General features: G+C 44.2%; 1 long non-coding RNA gene across 1 annotated transcript in view; it reads right to left on the bottom strand.

Annotated features, from left to right (window-relative positions):
- The window catches only part of LOC148110021 (uncharacterized), a 33,128-nt gene extending 9,428 nt beyond the window's left edge, over window positions 1–23,700 (bottom strand). Inside the window, exon 1 of the long non-coding RNA XR_015724673.1 lies at window positions 23,534–23,700. This is a non-coding gene — a long non-coding RNA (uncharacterized LOC148110021). The remainder of the gene's footprint in view (window positions 1–23,533) is intronic.
- Between the last annotated feature and the right edge of the window lie 686 nt (window positions 23,701–24,386).

Below are 24,386 nucleotides of genomic sequence, written 5' to 3'. Positions count from 1 at the left end.
GCCACTCAGCATCACTAGGCTTTGACAGTCCCCGAAATCACAGCTGTTAGAGACACACGGTGCTGCCAACAACATCTGCACCCTCTCTCACATTGGTGTCATCTCAACTCATAAATCCACATTTCTGCCAGCCTATCTGCAATCCCTGTCATCTTTAATTTACCCCATCTCCAGTAAGCAATAAAAATCTTTTATTGGTGTCTTCTTTATTCATTTTCTCCATCAGTTACATTATTACTATTGCTAGTATTTCCTATTCTATTTAGACCAGTAGTTTTCAAACATTTCTTTCTTTCTTTCTTTCTTTCTTTCTTTCTTTCTTTCTTTCTTTCTTTCTTTCTTTCTTTCTCTCTCTCTTTCTTTCTCTCTCTTTCTTTCTTTCTTTCTTTCTTTCTTTCTTTCTTTCTTTCTTTCTTTCTTTCTTTCTTTCTTCTTTCCAGTAACAACCTTATTGAGATGTAATTTACATATCATCACCCATTTAAAGTGTCCAGTTCAAGGTTGTTAGTATATTCACAAAATTGTGAAAACATCACCACAATCAATTTTGGACCATTTCCATCACCCCCAAAAGCAACTCCATACCCATTGGCATGCATCCCCCATTTCCCTCCAGCCCCTCAGCCCCTCACTGTGTGTCTCTATAGCATTGCCTATTCTGGATATTCTATATAAATGGAATCATACAATATGTAGTCTTCTGGGACTCACTTCTTTCCCTTAGCATAGTATTTTCAAGGTTCACCTGTGTTCTAGAATGTATGAGTACTTCATTTCATTTTACCGTTAAATAATATTTCATTTTATAAATATGCCACATTACAAATCTAAAGATACTAAGTACTTCAATGATGTGGGACAATGAGAAATTTGTATCCCTAAAGTAAATTCTTCAAACATTGTGAAGAGAAACTGGCAATACCACTATAGTTTAAAAAATGGGTACCCAAGGACACAGCAATTACAGTCCTAGGTATGAATTCTATAGAAATGTTTGCACAGGAGCACAAGACATGTACATGCACTCTCAGCTTTGTAACTGCAAAAATTATAATCCTTCTTACTGTTCATGAAGAAGAGAATGAGTATACCATTCTCATGAACAGTATATTCATTCAATGGACTATTTCATAATGAACTACAGAGATGGATGAAATCTGAAACATATGCCAACAGAATAGCTTTCCAGAACACATGTAATGTGATATCATGTATGTAATTTTTAAGATTTTAAATAATACTAAATACCTACTTTTGTATTTCTCTAAAAGCATTTATTTATTTTCAAAAACTATCCCCCTCTCCCCTTCTCAGTTAAGGTTCTTTAAAGTTTATAAACAATAGAAAATAACTCTAAAAGTTTTCAAATCAAAGTGATAAATTAAGATTATACTGAACAGTCCATATAGTCAAAGAATGTGCTGAACCATAAAAATCTTGAAATGGAAATTATGGCAGCACCAAAGTCCTCAGCAACAGGAAATTATCTATGGGTCCTGCCATTGTGACTTTGCTTCTGACCTTAAGTCTGTTGTGGGTTTTCTCCTTGGAAATGGAAATTCCTGAAAGGGTATATGTCATTGACCCACTTAGTCTCGCTTCCCTTATGGTAGGAGTGTGTAGGCTGGCACGTTCTCCTCTCTGACTGATTGTGCAGGCAAGGGGAATGAGCCTCTCAGATCCCTGACTGCAGGGCCCTGATTTGTGAATCCGTGGCCAGGCTAGCTCAGAGCACACGCTTCCTCCAGGCTGCTCTCAGCCAATCTGTAGGCTCAGTGGGGGTATGTGGCAAGCCTGGGAGTATCCAGGTCTGACAGCTCTCCCACCCTCTCCCAGCTCCCTCCGCATTTTCTCTCATAGGCATTTCCCCCAAATAAATCTCTTTTAATCCCATCTTGCCATCGGATCTCAAAGGAACTGAGTTAACATATGAAGTACCATATGGAGTGGGTAAAGACAGCTCTCCAAAGGATGGGAGCTGAGAAGAAAAAACACACCTATATTCCAACAGCACCATATTCCAGTACTTAACTTCCCAGCACAAACACATATATACACTCTAAATCCTTCTTCTGAGCCTTTCCAAAAATGTTCCTGAGATCCTGCAAGTTTCCACATACAACTGTAAGCACTCTCATCCCCTTACCAGTGAAAGGCAGCCCAAGTCATGCCTACCTCTTGCATCTAGAAATAAAGACTTCGATGTTTTCTGAATTTACAAGCTCCCAATAATGTCCATTCCATTTCTGATTCCATCCCAATATTTTATTAATATTCTGAAGTCCATGGTGAATTTAACCATTGCCCAAACTCCTGCTAACAATGCAAGAGGTAAGCATAAAGAGAAGGAAAAATTTTTAAATAAATAGAAGACCAAAAAAAAAAAATAAGGAAATAGAGACTGAAGTAAAGCATAGTCAAAGGATACAGCCAGTGCTCATCTCATCACTATCACATCTGTAGCTCTACTGGTCAGGGGTCTGTGCTCAGCAGGGTACCTGAATGCTTTATTCCCGAGGGTCTGAGACCATGATCCTTCTGCCCATGTAGGGTACTGGTAGTCCTCATGCACCTTTGCTATTAGGACTAGTGGTTAAGGAAGATCCCAGAGTGGACGTCAAGGTCTCACCATTCTCTTCAGGACCTCACTGTATTACAGTATATCTCTATATCAATTTTGAAAATCTCCATTTAAAACTGAATCAGAAACATTGAACTCTATTTTCTCAAGAACAGGAAGTCAGAAAGACATTAAGTTTCAGGAGCATTTTGGTCAGAGCTCCTGCTCAATTTCTGGAATCTTCTCTTTGGTCTTCCCTCCTTTGTGGGTCAGCTTTATCTATGCTACCAAGGGTGACAGGATGGGGGATTGGCTGCTGCCTTCCAGATACCTTGAATTAGTGACACATACAGTATTACTCTTCCCATAGAAGAATGCATGGATGCAGGAACCCAAGAGGAGAGCTGGGTGAGGGAGAGAAGAGGATTCTTCCCACAGTCGTAGGTCATGAACCACCTGTTTCCTTTCCCCCCAGACTCTTGGTTCTATGGGTCTAAAGGTTTTACTGATGTCTTCTCCCTCTCTCTACACCCTCCCCCCCGCCTAGGGCATAGTAAGATTTTTGCTGAAACAGAAGTTGCATTTGCCACTTGGCTATGTTTGGTTTTTTGCTCAACCAAGAAAACAGACAACAAGGAGGGAGTTAGAGTTACAATGTCGGCAAGTATGTGGCCCTGAGTCTCTCCACAAGGGAAAGAGAATTTGCTCCTTGTGGACACTCTTCCCTCAGCATCTGTCCCGCCCTTCCTCCTCTGCATCAGATCTCCAATTTTCATCCACCATTTATTTATACCCCTTATGATTCACGTGATTCCAGAGATGATAATCTCATTCCTACACACAGGGGTAGGTCCTGAATTGTCTAAGCCAAATAGGCTGATTCCATTGGCCTTCTAATATTAGAACCAGAAACCAAAATTAGAACCAATTAACACATGACACTCCCAGACAATTATCATTGGTTCAAGGTGGGGGAAGTGACCAATGTCGGTCCAGTCAGACTTCTGGGAAGAGCTTTTAGTCTATGACCAGGATAGAGGTAAGTGAAGTGTTTTGTCTCACAAGCTCCTTGTCTGCAGCGTTGCTTCAATACTTAATAAAGTTAATTGGATTCACGTTTGCACAATTCATTTCTAATTAATTGTAAAAGCACATTGCTCAAAACAGATTGTTTTTCCAAATTAATCAAAAGAAAGTCAAAACTTCCTTCATTCCTTAATGTTTCAAGTACTAAGCGAATGCCTGTTAAGTAATGCAACTGATCTCTTGCAATTTAATAATATTTCTTTTCCTTAAGTGACCAAGTTTTAGCCACAATAAAACAATTTTTAATCAGATTTAAAATCTTAAAAAAATCTTCTGATTTTTCTTTCTAATGTGTTCCACTGTGTTTTATAGTCCAAAATGGCTTGTCCCATTCCTTGATTCTCAATCACTTCCTGTTGCAAAAGAGAGTCCACACGTAATGATGCTGGGGAAGGCAGGGCAGACAGAAAGGGCAAAGCCAGATGCAGAATGTGTCTGTACAGGTGAAGGAAAAATTCCTGCCTTTTCCAAGAAGAATGAAGTCCAAGGTCACTGGCATACCACTAGGTAGCTGGCTGGTCATCTCAGGCCAGGGTGCCAGATGAGGGGTTCAGGGTGAATGATGGTGGCCAGCAAATTAGGCAAATTAGGCATCGCATAGTGACAGGTTTGGCGATTGAAAGTCCCCATTACTGAACTTCCACATAACTTGAATCCCTGCCATCGCGCGTGATGGATTCACGAGCATGCTGGGGTGGCCGGGGAACCAGGACACTACCATCCAAAACCCAGGTTGTCTCATGTCCTTAATTCAAAAGCTCCTCTGCAAGGGATAAAAAAAATTTTCTTGTCCTTTTGGGAACATAGCAAGGGCATGAATGAGAATATTCATGTGGCTCAAAGCCGGTATTCTCAACATGCCGTCTTGGCATTCCTTCCTCTACATCAGGTTTCTCAACCTTGGCACTATAGTCGTTTGGGGCCAGTGAGTTCTTTGCTGTGTGTGGGGGGGTGCTGTCCTGCTCATGGTAGGATGTTTAATAGCACCTCTGACCTCTCTCCTGGAGCACTCTCAGTGTGACAATCAAAAATATCTGTAGACAGCTAATTGTCTGAGAGCCACTGTACTATCTGCCAGTGGGTTTCTTATCTGTTTATATAATTTAACATGGGCACCATGAGGTCCAAGCTTGCAACAGGCAACCTAGAAAACCATCGAAATGTAACCATCTATTCAGTTAGCATACTGAATTCACACCGTGCTGATCATGCTGATGGTAATACTTTTATCTGGATTCAAAATTTGTCATGCTCTCGGTCTGGAGGCCCCAGGAGGCTCAGTCTGTTAAGGGTTTGCCTTCAGCTCAGGTCATGATCTCAGGGTCCTGCTGGGGGCGGCGGCGGGGGGGGGGGGGAGCCTGCTTCTCCCTTCCCTGCTGCTCGCCCTGCTTGTGCTCTCTCTCTCTGTCAAATGAATAAATAAAATCTTTTTTACAAAATTATAATCCTCTCAGTCAAACACCTTTAAAATTCAAGTCCCACAAATATTCCCCCAATTTCTAAGGAATAAAGTGAATTCTTAGAGTTTTTTGTTGTTTTTTTTTTAATCCCTGTTCTGCAGTCCTGCAGACCCACCACACCAGGGCTACACTGAGCTTGGAACTGGCTTACTCGGTAAGCAAGTATTACTCTTACTACAGTAGCTGCCCCTCGGACTGTTACAGGGCAGGCATTGTGCTTTTCCCTTTACAGGTCTGCACTTATTTCACTCTCCCAACAACCCCAGGGGGTTGCTACTGAAATACCGAGAAGTTGTCCCACCACAAATCAGCAGCAATGCCGTGGGCGGGGAATCACTTGCTTTTCCTGGCCAGGAAGGCAACTCTGGCTAACAAAGGGGGACGGGATGAGAGGGGCTGCGCTCTCTTTCTCCTGAGTTTTCACCAAGGGAGGGACCGTGAAGAGCATCTGTGTATAGGCGGACACTTGTGTAATGCGTTCCTAAATTCTTTAATTGGGATATTTTATTTCTGGAACTCTGGATATTCTTTGTTCTGATCCTGACTAATAAAATCATGGCTCAGGTCTGAGACTGCGGATCTCTAGCCAGCAAATCTCTAGTTTATGAAATTTTCTGAGGTAAAATGATCAGTGACCCAAGTAGTGCCGGAAGGCAACATCTGAGCCGAGCTGCCACTTAAAAGATCGTTAAATATATGAAGGCTGAGAACTTTCTTTAAGGCTTGGCGATGGTAAGATCATAAATCCTCATGCACAGTGAAGCCAGGTATTGGATATGGGACAGGGGGTTGGCTTGAAAGTCTAGGATACAAGAGATTAAAGGTGAGGGAAGTCCTGGTATAGAGTCATTTCATTATTTTTTTTTTAAGATTTTACTTATTTATAGTGCATGCATGCGAGCCGGGCCGGGGGCAGAGGGAGAGGAAAGGATAGAACCTTAAGCAGACTCCTGGCTGAGCACAGAGCGGGACTCTGGGCTCGATTCCAGGACCCTGAGATCATGACCTGAGCCGAAACTGAGAGTTGGACACAACCAATTGAGCCACCCAGGGCCCCTAAATTTAATTTTTTTAAAAAACTAGTATACTTCCTTGAGAGGATAAAATCAATGATGCAAGCCCTTTTGAGGACTCAACACTGACCTTGTCATTACTCTTGGGCAGAGAAAAAGGAGGAAAAATATTTACTTTATCGGTCAACATAATGACACAAAGAGAAAAGAACACTAGCCAAGTGGGGTTAAGGAAGGGCTGAATATAGTGTGATTTTTAGCATGACGAAGTTGTTTCTGGATAATTTTTTTCTCTGAAGGGTGAAATCTCCTCTAAAATCTATTTTTAAGTACAACAATTTTTCTCTCTCCTATGGAATTTAATCCTTAATCCTGAGTTTAGGGTTATAAGTTTGTTGTAAGATACTGTATTTATTATGTGTTTACTATAGGGAAATATAATTTTTAATTTCATGTGTTGTAGAAATTGAATTTACTCACTCACACCTTAATGTCTATGCCATCACGATGATGATTAGCTTATCATTGTTCTATAACTTCACCAGTATACATGTGACATGGATTCCCCTTCTAGGCAGACATTGTCTTGACATTCCTTTTCAAGACTTGTTTCAGAAAAACACATTTTATGATCTTAATAGACTTGCCTAAGTAAAATGTGAATCTTGTATCTCCAGTATCCTAAATATTTCTTAGATGCCTTGCGTATGGCATTTCTTGAAAAGGCAGTAAGATGAAAAGTGATCTTTCGGGGCACCTGGGTGGCTCAGTCGTTAAGCGTCTGCCTCCGGCTCAGGGTGTGATCCCAGCGTTCTGGGATCGAGCCTCACATCAGGCTCCTTGTTCTGCTGGGAGCCTGCTTCTTCCTCTCCCACACCCCCTGCTTGTGTTCCCTCTCTCTCTGGCTGTCTCTCTCTCTGTGTCAAATAAATAAATAAAATCTTAAAAAAAAAAAAAAAGAAAAAAGAAAAGTGATCTTTCATTAGCAAAGGATAGACCTTCTTCCAAAACGTTCATCGGAGAATCAAAATGTCTAAAGGATTATCGTATGCGTTGGCACTGTAACCAGACCCAAGTGTGCCAGCCTGATGGGCAGCAAAGACCATCCCTGAGACATCAAGCATGCAGCAGGGAAAGGGTCTACCCGAGCGGCAGCCAAAGGAGGGACGGAGGGAGAGCCTCAAATCGGCCTCACCTAAGGAACAGTAAGGGAAACCTAAAGGCGGACGAACAAGGCCTGAGTAAAAAGTCGTAGCTCTGCTTACTAGTCCCGTTAACCTTACCTGTTTTAGTACCAACACAAGAAATCCCACCAGCTCAAGCGCTCTGTTAAACGGCTAAGAATTAAATAATAATAATAATAATAATAATAATAACAAAGGCTTCAGGGCACGTGGGTGGCTCAGTCGGTGAGGTGTCTGCCTTCAGCTCAGGTCATGAACCTGGGGTCCTGGGATCTAGTCCTGCATGGATGGGCTCCCTGCTCAGCGGGGAGTCTGCCTCTCCCTCTCCCTCTGCCCCGCCCCCAGGCTCGTGTGCACCCTCGCACTCTCTCTCAAATAAGTAAATAAAATGTTTTTTAAAAATACCAAAGGCTTCAGGGCTCCTTGTTAGATTAACAGGGTGTTAAGAGGTTGTGTGGATTAAATCGCACTATTTGCATTTCCGTGACACTAGCAAATGTATTGCCACTGTACCGTGACCGTGTTCCGGTTGACTTGTCTTTTTAATGAAGGAGGAAACAGCTGACTGAACAGTTCTACTTCAACCTGAAGGTGTTGGGATGAAGATGTAATAACACGGTTTGTATTTTTAATGGCTAGATGAATTTGTAAGCGCGGACAAGCTGGATACTTGTGCCCACCAATACCGTCCTGCAAAGGGGATGCTGGCGACTTGTTTATTGGATTTATATCTGCAACTTACATGAGCGACTTTTGGCGTGACATTAGGTTTTCTGGCCTTTTCTCAAGACACTCCTCTTTCTTTTAAAAAATAATAGGAATGAAAAGTAACCCAAGTGAAAGACCATGTTTCACCCCACAGTATTTCTTGAGTATTAAACTGTCTTCTATCAGACAACAGAGGAAAACATGAAATAATTCAGAATCATTAATAACTCTGAGTTTAAAGAGAAATGTCACATGAAGAAAGATCTTTTAATTTTATTTAAAGATTTTGTTTATTTATTTGATGGAGAGAGACAGAGTGAGCACAAGCAGGGGGAGGAGCAGAGGGAGAAGCAGACTCTCTGCTGAGCAGGGAACGGATGAAGGACTCCATCCCAGGACCCTGGGATCATGACCCGAGCCGAAGGCAGATGCTCAACTGACTGAGCCCCGCAGGCGCCCTGAACGTTTTCTTAACTCCTCCCACTTTCCTGCTCTGGCCCACTCCACCCGGGACCCTGCGGAAATCACAGTGAGGACAAGCACCACCACTGTTTGGACAGTGGGAAGTAAACATCGCCTGGTGGAGCCGGGACAAGGTCATGCAAACACTGACAGCAGACAGGGAGGGCTGATGGCACAGCCGTGCCGGTCTTAGGTGGCTGATGGAGGTGAGTTTGTGTTGGCACTGAGTTTTTCCCTCCCCAAGGCATTGAGAACCTCACAACACTGGGCTTTAACACTGGCCCCGGAACTCCTCAAGGTCAATGCCTTCCCCTGGTTCATTCAAAACCACATTGATCGTTTCCATGCGGTTGCTCCCTTTTGCTCTGTGCGGCTTCTTTCCGTCACGCCCTGAAGAGCCTGGTGCTTCCTGTGCAGGCTCAGTGGAGCAGGTCTCTGCTCCCAGCCATCTCAGCCTCCATCTCCACTCAGGGTTAGAGTCCCTCTGCCTGGTCGCTGTTCTCTGTCACTGGTTTCCACTCTCTGAATCCCTTCAAGGACTTCACCTTCTTAAGAAGACTGTAGCTTATGTTTCCAATGCTGTGCTCTTGTTTGGAAGAAAGACAACAGAGTACATGTTCTGCAAGTCTTTAAAACAGTCCTTTGAATTTGGTCCTTATGTGAGTACTTAAGAGGATTTTCATTTCGGGGTATCCCTAATGGGAGCGACTGCCAGGCTGAACCACATTCCTGGAATGCACATGTCCCCCAGTGTGAAAGAAGTCATTTGTGCCACCCCTTTCCTCCCAGACCCTCCGCAGACATCAGCTCTCCAGCACAATCAATGGATTTCTAATCTTACTATCTGGCTTTTTAGCATAGCCAAAGTATGGATATTTGAAATAAAAAATTTGAGTTCTTTTATAAAAGTTGCACAGAAAACCAAATATCATAAAATACAGGTTATGCCCATTATAATTTCTGTATATATAGTTAAATATTATAATTATATTATGTATGGTTATATGGATCATAGTTATATAGTTATATGAATTATATATATATATATATATATATAAATTAAAGTGAATGCTCTGTAATGCTTGTGACAAACAGCCTCTTGGAAAGTAAGTGCAGGATGAAGGACCTATGAGAAGTTGTTTTCGAGTTATTGCTAACATTGTGATTCAAAGAGCTCTCCCTTGGCGTTCCCATCCAACCCTGACCGGTTCTAGCGTGTGGAGCATCTCGTGCGGGGCGGGGAGGTGGTGTAAACGGCCCCTCGTACTCTGCTCTGGCACCGTGAGAACACAGCATCCCCTGGGCAATGGTAGCTCCCATGTATTCAGCATTCGCTGTGTCCCAGGCAGGCACTGTTCTTGTGGCTTACATGCACTGAACATCTTCAATACTCCCGGCCACCCTTTCCTTGGAAAAGTGTAGTAACTCACCCAAGGTTGCATTCCTATGAAGTTGTAGACCCAGGGTTTACACCAGTGAGTCCCTCTGCAGTGTCTCTGCTTTCACTTTTAGGCTGCCCTATCTTGATCATTATACCTTGTACCGGCTTTCACCTTTCTTCCAAAGTTCCAAGGGTTGAGCGTAGAAGGAGGAGAAGGCACCTCATTCCAAAATACTAATGACTCCTGGAATATAGTAGCACTGGCTTTGAAACAAGTCCTTCTAATTTTTGTTTTCTCTTCAGCTTTCATCAAACAGAAAAGTATTTTCTTTGAAATACGTGAGTCTGGTCTTAGCTCTTTCGTGTTCTGGTTGCTGAAGTGGGCTTATGCCAGTGGGGGCTTGGGGTGTCTCATCGCAGAAGCAAACTGGAGGTGGGCAACCAAACACTGCCAGGATCCCTCCCTCATAGCCCTGTTCCTCTCTGAACATCTCTCTTTTCTTCACCTTGCCCTGCAGACCTGCCCTTTCATACAGAAGGACATGGACAGCCCCAGCGACCAGGCTTCCCCTGCCTCCCTTCTCCAACCCAGCCAGTCTGTGCAGGAGTATCTCGGTAATCGGTCCGAATTCTTGGCTCAGGGTGGTCAGGTGTGAACTCTTGTGAGAGATCCTGGGCCTGCGGCAAGGCCGTGTTATCCTAATGTGTCTGCTCCCTTAGCCAACCTGTTAGGATCTGTTGGTATGAATGAGCACTTTTCTGAAAAGGGATGAAGGCTAGGGGTGGCAGTGAGAAGGATAAACAGACCATCTAGTAGGTACCTACTACATTTCGATTTCACTGAAACTCAACTGGGAAGTCGTTGTTAGACCCCCAATCTCTTCCTGAACCCATCGGGTCCGGCTTAGTTTTGTGAGTTTTCAGAATAAACAGCTGGTTATTTGAAAGGAGGATCTGAAGCCGTTTCCCCCTGTGGCATTTTAAGGAATGCCTTTGAAAAGCAAAATAGGACAGTCAGCAAGAAGAGCAAGCTTTCTTAGGTCTCCTTAAACGGAAGACCCGCAGCTCCTACAGCCAGCCCTGGCACAGAGCAGACATTGGGTAAATGATAGCTGTTGTTTTAATTCTTGGAGAAGGCGCGGAACAAGTAGTATCGGATGTTGTCAAAGTGGGGTTACTGAGATGGGTGCTGGCACCCGAACTCGCTTACTCTTCTCTAGACCAAGGCCCATCACAGAGCATCAGCTGACAGTCCTCAGGAAGACTTAACATGATAGAAGCGCCTGGGTGGCTCAGTCAGGTAAGCTTCCGAGTCTTGGTTTGGGCTCAGGTCATGACCTCAGGATTGTGAGACAGCCTGGCATTGGGCTCGCGCTCAGCGGGGAGTCTGCTGGAGATTCGCTCTCTGCCCCTCCCCCCACGCGCATGCGTGTGTACTCAGGCACGCTCTCCCTTTCTCTAATGGTGGTCCCTTCTGCCCCGGATCGCTCAGGGATACTGGTCTGATCCTTCTTAGAACCCAGCATTGCACCACTCTTCCTCAGCAATGAACTCTGCTAAGGGGAAAAGACTTCTGGATGGGACGCCGGGGTGGCTCAGTCGTTCAGCGTCTACCTTCGGCTCAGGTCATGATCCTGAGGTCCTGGGATGCAGTCCCGCATTGGGCTGCCTGCTCAGCGGGAAGCCTGCTTCTCCTTCTCCCTCTGCCACTCCACCTGCTTGTGCTCTCTCTCTCTCTGTCAAATAAATAAATAAAATCTTAAAAAAACAATTCTGGGATCCTATCTTTTCTAAGTGAAGAAAGTCATGCCAACCGAGAGATGAGGAATCAGGGCATGTGGGCACTGGACGTGGCTGCCGTGAACTAATATCTCAAATCCTACAGGGGTTACGGAAATCAGGAATTATGGACAAACCAAGATCACACAAACAGAGGGTAAGACGGTACTCCTTAATTTATAGCACAGAACTTCTCAGGGTGCCAACTGGCTCCAAATGTCCTCTTTTTGGAGGGGGGCAAGATCAAACCATTTTATTGAGGGGCTTCAGGGAAAGGTCAAAGGGCTTGGAGGACAATGAGATCCATATCCTCAGTCTGGCCGGGATCTCCCCAGCTTCACAGTCACCAAAAAAAGTCCAAATGTGGTCTTAAGGCCCACATTCCATATTTTTTGGCAGTTGGCCTTCTGGTAACTTAACTATTCACTTAAGAATCACCGTGTGGTGCCCGCAATGATCTGGCTTCCCATAGCATAGGGCTCCCAAACTCCTCTACCCTGGTCACAGCCTTCATAGTTTTCCTTGCCTAAAATTCATATTTTCCAAACCAAATAACAGCAAGGTAGGCATTCTAGGTTTCAGATGGGGAAAAGTAGCATAGCTCAGATCTCAGGCCAGAGAAGGCTGTGCCCAACGGTTCCTGGCCTGCTGGATTCAGCCACCTCAGTCACCCCCCACGCCAGCGTCTTCTCCATCACAGTGGGGCCACTGTGCTATATTTCAGGTGCCTGCCCTGAAGTCAGGAAATTGCCACTAGACAGAGCACTGGGGCAATCCTGGGTGTCCCTTCTCTTAGGGGCTGTAGTCGGTGTCACTTCGGCACGGTACCTGGAAACTCTGCCTCGTGCATGTCTGGTTTTATAGAAGTTCCTCTTTGTTGGAAGAGAAAAGGGTATTTCTAAAAAGGAAAATACTATGTTTTTAAAATCTTGGTGAAACTAGGGCACCTGGGGGGCTCAGTTGCTGAAGTGTCTACCTTCGGCTCAGGTCATGATCCCAGGGTCCTGGGATGGAGCCCGCATCAGGCTCCCTGCTCATCAGGAAGCCTGTTTCTCCCTCTGCCTGCCGCTCCCCCTGCTTGTGCTCCCTCTCTGTCTCTCAGTCAAATAAATAAATAAATAAAATCTTAAGAAAAAATTTAAAATCTTGATGAGTCTGATCCTACCCTTGGCATAATCCCATCGCAATTCTGGGGATACTAGAAAAGAAACCATGCATGCATTTGAAAGATAGTAAAAGAAAATAGAAATATTACATTCTAATCTTGTAAGTTCAAGCTTTTCCATAATACTAAACTTGAGCTATGGAGAGCAGTAGTTGCCCTTGGCTATCTACCTGAAGAATGCTGAGAAGCCCTCCCCAAGGAGCATGGATAGACTGAAGCATTCTGAGCTCAACTTGAAACATTTCAAATTTTTTTAAATTATTTTTTTTTTTAGAAAGAGAGTGAGCACTCGTGGGAACAGGGGGTGGGGATGATCGGGATTGGGGGGTGTAGGGTGGGGGCAGAGGGAGAGACAGAATCTTTTTTTTTAATGTTTTTTTATTATATTATGTTAGTCACCATACAGTACATCCCCGGTTTCCGATGTAAGGCTCGATGATTCATTAGTTGCGTATAACACCCAGTGCACCATGCAATACGTGCCCTCCCTACTACCCATCACCAGCCTATCCCATTCCCCCCCTCTGAAGCCCTCAGTTTGTTTCTCAGAGTCCATAGTCTCCCATGCTTCACTCCCCCTTCTGATTGCCCCCCTTTCTTTATCCCTTTCTTTCCCTACCGATCTTCCTAGTTCTTATGTTCCATAGATGAGAGAAATCATATGATAATTGTCTTTCTCTGCTTGACTTATTTCACTTAGCATTATCTCCTCCAGTGCCGTCCATGTTGCAGCAAATGTTGAGAAATCGTTCTTTTTGTTGGCTGAGTAATATTCCATTGTATATATGGACCACAGCTTCTTAATCCAGTCATCTGTTGAAGGGCATCTCGGTACCTTCCACAATTTAGCTATTGTGGATAATGCTGCTATGAACATTGGGGTGCATATGGCCCTTCTCTTCACTACGTCTGTATCTTTGGGGTAAATACCCAGTAGTGCAATGGCTGGGTCATAGGGTAGCTCAATTTTTAACTTTTTAAGGGCCCTCCACGCTGTTTTCCAGAGTGGCTGCACTAACCTGCATTCCCACCAACAATGTAGGAGGGATCCCCTTTCTCCACATCCTCTCCAGCAATTGCTGTTTCCTGTCTTGTTGATTTTTGCCCGAATCTTAAATACCTAAGGCATCAATCTTGTGACCCTGAGATCATGACCCTAGCTGAAATCAAGAGTCAGACGCTTCGGGCGCCTGGGTGGCCCAGTCAGTCAAGCGGCTCTCAGCTCAGGTCATGATCTCAGGGTCCTAGGATTGAGCCCTGTGTCAGGCTCCCTGCTCAGCAAAGAGTCTGATTCTCCTTCTGTCTCTCCCTCCTGCTCTCTCTCTCTCTCAAATAAATAAATAAAATCTTAAAAAAAAAGAAAAAACTCAGACGTTTAACTGACTGAATCACTCAGGCACCTCAAAACATATTTCAATTTTATTTGGAGATTCATGGTTAATACCATGGTAGGATCTAAACTAACAATTCATTTAATCAGCATTCAGAGATTTTTGTTGGAAGGGTTGTTGTTCAAAAGCTTTAAGGAAAGATAGACAATCCTTTTGTTGCTAGTTTAAGTATCATTTGGGAACTAGAAAAGAATATTCTCTATGATTATCTGAAGCCTAATTTCATATCTACAAGCTGACTTAAAATAAATCAATTCTTTATATATTTGACAACATGAAGTATCTTTTTTGCATAGCAGTTTCTGTAAAAAAAAAAGTAACGTTTAATATGTTGTGTTTTTATTTGGCATTCTCATAATATATGCCCATTTATTTCTCAGTTATGAAGAGGCAATAAAAATACAAAATTTTTTGACACATCAGATAACCCTATCATCACCATGACATAAAGATGGGGAAAGTGACCCACAAAGGCTTCATGCCTCACTTTGAGCCAGGCAGCAGCACAGGGAGGGTCTGCCCTCAGGCTCGAGTTCCTCCCAGACCACCCTCTGCAGTGTGGCGAGTAAGACCCCAAGTTATCAGGGATGCTCAAGTCAGATTTGTTAATAACCAACGTTCACACACCTCTGAGGAAAAACCAGCATCATGGAAGAGAGATCACGATCTCTATAAACGGAGACTCTCTTGTAAAATAAGTACAGTTAATATTTTTAGTGGCTGAGAGACAACGGCACATGCAGAAAAGAGACAAGGTGTGGAGACAAGATCTTGCAAGGGGAAGATAGTTTTTACAGTTAAAGAATTCACCAGATGGGCTGAACGGCAGGAAAGACACAGCTCAAGAGTAAATCAATGAACAGGAATATCAAGCCAAGAACTTCTTTGAGAACACAGTACAGAACAAGGGAAGACGGACAGAAAGTTGAGATATTAAGGACGAACCCTCAAGTTCCAACATCATCCCCTAGTTGTTCTATTTACGTTGCTGTCAGCTCCTTCCTAGCCAAAAAATACATCCCCTGAGCCAGCCTTTTCTCTTCCCAAGTTCCAGGCACTGTGAAGTCCACCATAGGGGCCAAGGGCACCACGGCGCCCGGTGAGCTGAGTCTCCATCTGGTGAATGCACAGCCCCAGCATTTTGCCCACGGATTTGCAAAACCCAGGGAGGCAGATTTCTTTTCTCTCTTTCTCTCTCTCTGTAGCCTCATACCAACCGGGAATTCTTAGAACTCTCTTCAGTGACTTCTGGGTGTAGCTTGGCCACCGTTTTCACTGAAAGCCCAGTTGAGCATGACCACCACCATTCAAGCACACGTATGAGCAATTACGTTTTCTAAAAAACAACCAGCCAATGTGCACAAACCTTTGAGTAGCACAGGGCACACAAGTTGCTGGAGTCCCTACCTCGGGAAATAGCAACAGAAGCCGGGTTCAGTGACCCAGGACCCTGGACCTTTGGCAGTTTCTGTGGTTGCAAATCCAAACGTGCCAAATCCTGAGGGACAACCTACTAACTGTAAAAGAGCAAAAATGCATCAGGATTCAAAGAGTGGAAATCAATTTGTACTGAAAAACAAAGAAGCAGGCTTACTGTGAATCAGGCTGGGAGGACAGGCATAGATAAAGGCTGCTGTATGGGTCACAGGAACCATTGTGACCTAAGGTCATGCTATATCTTGTAAAATGCTATGAGGACCCCTTCTTGGGGAGCTTCTGCTTTCCTACCAATGATGCCCCCCAATCTGCTTTGCTAGTCCCATGGATTCCTGGAGATACCCAAGTTCGAAACTACCCTGTCCTCATGACAACACCTGTCAATGGACTGCATGTTTGTGTCTTCCCCAAACTCGGATATCGAAATCCTAACCCTCAATGTGATGCCATTGGGAGGTGTGGCCTTTGGGCGATGATTAGGTCATGAGATTGGAGCCCTCATGAATGAGGTTAATGCCCTTCTAAGAAAACACCCGAGAGCTCGTCCTCCCTACTGTCGGCCGTGCAAGGACACAACAGGAAGATGGATGTCTGTAGACAATGAAGCAAGCTCTTGGCGGATGTCAGATCTGCCAGGACCTTGATCTTGGACTTCCCAGCCTCTAGGACTGCAAGGAATAGTAAATGTTTGCTGTTTAAGCCACCCAGTCTATGGTCACTTGTTATAGCAGCCTGAACTGACTAAGGCAGCGCCCAAGTCCTGACTAAGCCCTGCTTCTACTAATTTCCCCAGAAAGAGCACACGATCCAGAACTGACCTCTGCTTTCCATACACCTGCTTCAGATTCCTTCAGTGGGAGCCCAAACTTTGCAAAAGATGCTTTCCTCCTCCCTCGTGGCAACCAGCACCCTATGTCTCCTGAGGAAGGTCCTCCCGCACTGTATTAAGTCAGTAAATCTGATTTTAACAGATCATAGGCTTGTTCTTGGTGGTCTTTGAAAGATTAGGCATTAACTCTTCCGAGAATGTTCCGAAATGGCTGCTTCGTGAAGAGGTGAACTGTGTCCCCAAAGCCTGTTTTGCCACCTTGCAATCACAGACACACAGCCGAGACAAACCCTCCCAGGTGCTGGTGTCTCAGAGCACTCAATGCTTTGGCTCAGATGTCCCTCATATGACGGGTCTGCTGTAATCAGTTCTTGACAAGACGGCCGATTGGCGGTGGGTACAAAGTGCACTGATAAGCAATGTTAATATTAGGGAACAATTTTTTGAGTGCCAAGTGTGTGTGTGTGTGTGCACACACACGCATTCACGTGCTAAGCATTATGGTAAATGTCTGACAAGGACTAAAACATTGAAAAGTCAGAATAACCCATTAGCTGATATTGTCATTATCCTTACTTCCTGAATTATGAAACAGGTTCTCAAAAGAACCGAGATTTGAGGCAGCTCACTTCACAGCCAGGCTTGAGCCATAAGCACGTACACCTGGGTCAAGTTTCGGCTCTGTGTAACCTTGCCGTAACCTTGGATAAGCCGTTCGCCTCTAAGGTTCAGGCTCTTCATCTGCAAATGACGGACGTTTCAGGACCCATAACTCCCAGACCATTCCTGTGAACTCCACACTTGTAAATTCAGCTACCTACTTTACTTTTTATCAGGAACTGGGAAGGGTCTGAAACTTTTATTGTGGCTAGCCTGCTACAGTGTCATGGACGCTGGCAAAAAAATGCAAGATTTAAGTCAGAAACAAAGGACTTGACTACTAATAGCACAGGAAGTAGCGTGAACGTCATGTTCACATTGGTTTGCTCATTCCCTGGGTACCATGCAGGAAATATGGGGCAGTCCAGGGGGATACTTTGCATGCTGACGAATCCTGAACATAGGGACCCCAGATCTTTCATAATGGGCAGTACGCCTGGCTGAACTTTCCTTTTTTTTTTTTTTTTAAGATTTTATGTACTTATTTTTGCACGCACACATGCCAAGGGAAAGAGAAAGAGAGAGAGCGTGTGTGCAGGAGCAGGGGGGAGAGGCAGAGGGAGACGCAGACTCCCCGCCGAGCAGGAAGCCCGATGTGAGACTCGATTCCAGGACCCCGGGATCATGACCCAAGCCAAAGGCAGACGCTTCACCAACTGAGCCACCCAGGTGCCCCCTGACTGAAATTCCCTTAGAGGGAGACATTATCATTATTACACGAGACAGGAAGAAAGCCTGCCATCTGCTCTGGAAAGAGATGCTCTTTCCATATTTCAAAGTTATTCACTATGTAAACATCCTTACAGAGCTAGTCTGGAACAAAGGCTCTCAGTGCCTCTGCGCACAAGATGTGCGGACATAAATCCGTGCAGAACTGTCTCCCACAATATCCACTCTGTATTTCTATACTGTCTTGGCCTCTTATGAATTTTCTCACAAGTGAGACAGTCTAATGACTCTGACCAATAGAGACTGGGACCAAATCTGTTAATTTGGTCTCATGCAGCATTTAAAGTTACTATCAATAGGACCTAAGCAGCAGGATGAAGCCAACCTGTGATGTTGACCTCAGTCATGCCCTCCAGGGTCCTGGACCCAACCAGCCGAACAAATCTAAGTCATCATTGTCATTAAGGTTCTGTACTGACCTTTCCACATGGTGCCAGGCATTAACCCAGGTGTAGCAAGATGCATTAGTGATTGCAGTCTCTGCCTTGGCCCTTCAGGAAGAATTTCAGGGCAATTCTGACACCCATAATAACCTCAGGCAGTGAGTTGAGGCTGGCCTGACTCTTTCCCATGGCCAAACTGGTGGTCACTTCATTAAAGTCAGGAACAATTTTGTACCACCTCTTCTAACTGGATGACTCTCATTGTAGGAAAAACTGTCTGCGATATGTGCATAAGTACTAAGTCGGTTATCCCTCTGGAAGATTCCCCTGAATAACCAAGAGCAGCCTCATTTTAGGTAGAGCTCTGCCATCATATTAGGGCTATATGACATTCTGGTGGTGTTTCCTTAGGCTCACCCTTTAAGTACAAGTCCATGTCTTTTGAGAAGGAGGTAAATTAATGCCTCAATTCCACACTAGAGGTGCAGTGCCAGAGGTCCATGTGGGGCCTCTAGAAAGAAAGTGTTGTTGACAACTGTCGGAAACTCCCAAGGGAAGCCCACATTTGTGGAGGGACACAGGTTGAGTACCTCCAACGTGACTTCCTGGTAAGGCCTAGCGTTCCCAGTTTCAGTTTGAGTAATTACATCTTGACTCTTAATCATAGGAAACAAACTGAGGGTTCCTGGAGGGGAGGCGAGTGGATGGATGGGATAACTGGGTGTTGGGCATTAAGGAGGGCATGTGATGTAATGAGCACTGGGTGTTATATATAACTGATGAATCACTGACCTCTATGTCTGAAACTAATATTATATGTTAATTAATTGGATTTAAATTCTATTTTTTTAAAAATTAAAAAAATAAAATAAGTAGCAATCAAATCATGATCAGAGCTGTCTAGCAGGGAGTATCAGAGCCAGCAGTCAGTTACATTTAAGGAGCTTGCCAAAGTTTAGGACAGTCACACTAGGGCATTTTCCTGTGTGAGGAAGTCTTCAGGGGCATTTCCGAAGACAAAGATTATGAACATCTCTCCTTCCCCTATACCTCCTAGAGCCAAGGATGCTCCCTCTACCCACTCACCCCACTGGCCCTGTACGTGGGTGTTGTTTTCTCTCCATCGACCACAAAATCAGTAAGTAGCTATAACTTCACTTTTTCCAATATTCCTGCTCCCACCCGGACCTTTCATCTTTAATGGCCATGGGCAACAGGGACAAAGGCATCATTTAAAAACTTACAGACTTCTATTATGCTCCACTACCTTGGTCCACATGGGCCACTGCAAAGGGACTCTGTGAACTGTGTACTCAGATGAGTGGTCATTTTCTTCAGAAAGGCAGGGACTATGACAGATACAGGAACCAAAGAAGCAAGAATTAATGGGCCATCAGAATAATGGAGCACCGACCCTTTTTCATCCTTGGTTTGATCCTCAAGGTCCAATTTCTCAACAGAATTTTCATTTTGGCCTCATCTGACTCACTTGGCTACCCCTGGGCCAGTTGGCAGTTCTACTAAGAACTGGAACTGAGGAGGGTGCTACCTTAGAGGAGGAAGAGAAGAATATTTGTCAGGTAAACCCAGGAAATGTCCCGTATAGGAAGTTATGCTTTTTGTCATGGTTCTCCATTAACACCTCCCCGACTGTTAAGGAAAAAAATTATTCGTGACACATGATAAAGACGGTAGGGAAGATTTTATTCAAGGGATGCTACTACAATGGGATTTTGTGGTATGGGAGAGAGATCTGCCTCAACTCTGAATACAGCAAGGACAAATGGAGATTTATAGCCAGAGAGGATGGCGGGGGTCATTAGACAGAAAATTAAGAGGAAACATCAGGGTTAAGGGTGGAGGGATTCTGCCTGAATCACCTGGACAGGAATATTGCTGAAGGAAGGCCAGGGTCATAAAATATTGAGAATGGGGGATAAGGAATTTTTTAAAAGATTTATTTATTTATTTATTTGGGGGGTTAGAGATAGAGGAAGAGGGAAATAGAATTCTCAGCAGACTTGCATTGAGCGTCGAGCCCAATGTGGGGCTTCCTCTCACGACCCTAAGATCACGACCTGAGCAGAAACCAAGAGTCGAACGTTCAACCAACTGCACCACCCAGGCACCCGGGAATAAGGAATTTGATCAGATATTAAGAGTGGTAAGATACCGGGGCACCTGGGTGGCTCAGTCGGTTAAGCGTCTGCCTTCGGCTCAGGTCATGATCCCAGGCTCCCAGCTCAGCGGGGAGTCTGCTTCTCCCTTTCCTAGTGCCCCTCCCCCTTGCTCATGCTCTCTCTCTCTCTCAAAATAAATAAATAAAATCTCAAAAAAAAAAGAGTGGTAAGATATTAAGGGTGAGAGATAAGGAATTTGATCAGCTATCAAGGGTAGAGTAGGAGATTTCTGAAAAATTGACTCAGCAGGATTCTTGCTAAAACTGGACTAAATGAGCAGAGCCTGAGGTCAGGGCCTGGGCAGAAAGAGGACTCAGAGGAACCTGACTCAACTTTGGTCAAGGAGAAAGTCTTCCTCATGCATGACTCATTGTATTTTCTGCAGTCAAAAGAATTTGATAATTCTTTTATCAAACAGTCAGTGAACAAGAGATATTAAAACAACAGCAATAATAATAACAAATGTAAGCACTCTAGCAGAGACAAGGGCAGTGCAGGAATCTGCCTCATCAGGTTTAGAATATACATGACTCTATGATTGAGTTACTACCAGCACTTGACTTAATTGTTGAGATTAAGAAGTAGCACAGAGGATCACAGGGGAAGGGAGGGAAAAAACTGAATGGGGAGTCATCAGAGAGGGAGGCAAACCAGGAGACACTCTTAACCAGGAAACAAACTGAGGGTTGTTGGAGGGGAGGTGGGCGGGGGGAAGGGGAACAGGGTGGTGGGCATTAAGGAGGACATGTGATGTGATGAGCACTGGGTGTTACACGCAACCGATGAGTTACTGAACTCTACACCTGAAACTAACGATGTACTGTATGTTGGCTAACTGGATTTAAATATTTAAAAAAAGACACTAAAAAAAAAAAGATGTAGCTAACTCACAATATCTTTGAGTGGAAGAATGTGTGGACTTTCTACACCCATGCGGTCCAAATACCATGGCTAGCAGCCACATGTGGCTATTGACCACTTGAAAGGTGGCCAGTGCAAACGAAGAAATGCCGTAAATGTAAAATACACACTGGCTTTCAAAGACATGTTATGACCAAAAGTCAGAGAGTATTGCAACCCTAACACTGCAAACATTGCATGGCATCTACAACTAATGGGAGTGGGAGCCAACCTGAAAGGTCAACCTGAAAGACCATGATGTCAGAAAGAACATGGGGGAGAAATACTTACAAACCTGGAGTGAACGGGCTGAGGCCAGTCAGGTTGCCTTTTTTTGTGCGCAATTCTGTATATGGACAAAGAGAATTCACTGGAGATGACATGTGTGTGCCTCACATTTTCAAAGGGATATTATCAAAATGTGTACAGACTGACAGCCATACGTTAATTATGTTTGAAATGTATTCAGACCTACCCGAGTCCATTAAAGTGTATCCTTTCATGTTTAGCTTCTCAATTTTGCTCTTCAGCTCCTCCCATTCTTGAAATCCCAACACAAATCCCATCTCTTGCCTAAGGACCATGAACGACCTCACTATCAATGGCCATAGTGATTTGTTCAAAACAACTTAATCTGGAGTGATGTGTCAGGTGCTGTTCTAGGGACTGGTGACACGGTGAACAAAACAGGTAAAGATCGTGCTTTCATGGAGCCTATCTGGCCTTAAGGGGGAGAGCCCTTCTTTATCAACACGAATAGACTTGCTATGGATGTTGTTTAGAATTTCAGTTTTTTCTTGGAGATATTCAAGTGATCATCTTGGAGGTGGTTCTCCTGAAAATCCCCTTGGAGGACTGATTCGACCTTCTGAGTCAGGAACTTTCCTAAAGACAGCAGTAACAGGAAAGGTGACAACTGGCACTCTTGCATTAAGAAAAAGAACCACAGTGCTTGAAACACAGATATGCTGCTCAGCTGTCAAAGAGTCCACAAGGCTGCCGAACGTGTGTGGCCAACAGACACAGAGGTTATCATCCTAAAGAGCAATGGGAAATCCCTCTGGTTGATGACTCTCCTTGACAGAGGCTTGACAATGGCCTTGATTCACTTACTATGATGTTTAAGTAATTGTACACATTATGAAAAGTACACTGGGCACTTCCGTTTCCATGACACCATCAAGGATAGTGTCGTTCTATTAAAATTTTGCATGGAGAGCTGTAACGTATAGAGTAGTTAAATCGTTATGTGGTACAGGTGAAACTAATGCAATGTTGTGTGTCAGCTATAATTCCATAAAAAAGAAATTTTTTGTGGTTTCTGATCTAGGAATCAGCCAGTGAATAATTCTATATCAGTGTCCAGTTACCAGGATAAACATGTGATTTATTTGTACTCCTGAGAGTAAGCTGAATTGTGATCAACAAGCTAGCTGGGCAACTACTCATTTATCCTGCTTAATAGAGACATACGAAGGTAAAAGGCATCTGAGGAGACTGATGATTTATATATTGAATAACATCTTGACAGGTATAAATTGCAATTTGTGCTTGGTGATAAGATTTTTGATATTTACTTTCTCCTTCCCTTGGCAAGTCAAGAGGGTTAAAAAGTAACTAGTGTTGAGTCCATTGTTTTTCTTAAATGTTTACAGAGCTATAGAACTCTCAAGTTTTCTTTATTAGACAGGATTAGATATAAATTAGTGATAAGATTTAAAACGATTTATACTGCTAAAATGAGAACTGTCAGTTTGAAGAAAGCTCGTTTTTATAACCAAAGCATTGCTCGGGCTAGAGATTAATGAGTGCTGTGCTCGGGGTGACTGAAATGATCGCTTCAATGACTGGTCGAACTTGTTCTGGATTCTCCCGCCCCTCTGTTCCACAGACCATCTTCTTCAGTACACGGCACTTCCCATAATTGCCTTCAGAAAGTCAGTTAACAGAACTGGGCTATTAGTTTTGCTTGTAAACCCCAAGTCCCTCCGCACACCTTGCCTGCGTCCTCTGGTAACTGACCACATTCTTGGGATCTGCTTGTCACCCTAGAGTGGGAAGGAAGGGCGGACTGCTCTTTTCCTCCAGGATCTCAGGCTCGCTTTCTCCACTCTCATCTCACACCTAACAACGTGGCCATGCCGGATAATAGCACCAACTTTCAGCAACCAGAAACCATCCCCAGATGATAAAATCACCAGCAAATGGACAGAAGAAATGCCCTACCTCTTCTTCCACCATTCAGGGCAGAGTCAGCTTGATGAGCCCACTGAGGACAACGAAGTCCTTCTAAGGAACAGACATGTCCAACCCCGTCGGTGCTTGATGGTGTTACACAGTGGCTGGAGAAGACAGAATGGGAATGGCACAGGGAGAACAGTGGGTTTCAGCTTCTTGGAAACAGAGCCCACATCTATTTCTATGTTTACCTCGCCGCTATAAACCCAGGTCATAGCACAGTGCCTGGAGCAGAGCAGTGGAAGCTCTCCAGAACTGATAACTATTGCTATTTATACACTAAAATTCCTCCCACAAAGGGCCAAGTGTCACAGCTTCCCCCAGTTCCCCACACCAGGCTGCAGCCAGGCCCGCTGGGCTTAAAGCAATGAAGAATCAAACTATTGGATTAAAGATGGCGAGAGGCATTTAACAGGACCCAGGTTACAGGAGCCATATTGTCCTTCAGGACCTTGGGTCTTACCAGTGACTAGTTTTTCACTTCTCTGAAGAGACTGCTCCCCAGATCTCCCTTGAACCTATGTCTGGAGTCCAGCACCAACACCTCATTTATAATCATATTGAATTTCTTACTATCACAGGAGAAATCTCATCAGAAACAAAAGTAAGCACTTATTGCCCATGGTTTTTTATTTTTTATTTGTTAGAGAGAGAATGAGAGAGCACAAGCAGGGGGAGCAGCAGAGGGGAAGCAGGGAGCCTGATGCAGGACTCCATCCCAGGAGCCTGGGATCATGACCTGAGGGCAGATCCTTAAAGGACTCAGCCATCCAGGAGCCCCTTATTGCCCTTGTTTAAAACTTAATGCATTCTCTCCCCCCACCCTCACTCATACACGCCC

Source organism: Ursus americanus, chromosome 6, assembly GCF_024610735.1.
Source record: "Ursus americanus isolate L20-20 chromosome 6, mUrsAme1.1.p, whole genome shotgun sequence".
Taxonomy (NCBI): domain Eukaryota; kingdom Metazoa; phylum Chordata; class Mammalia; order Carnivora; family Ursidae; genus Ursus; species Ursus americanus.
This window is presented reverse-complemented; position numbering and strand designations above follow the sequence as displayed.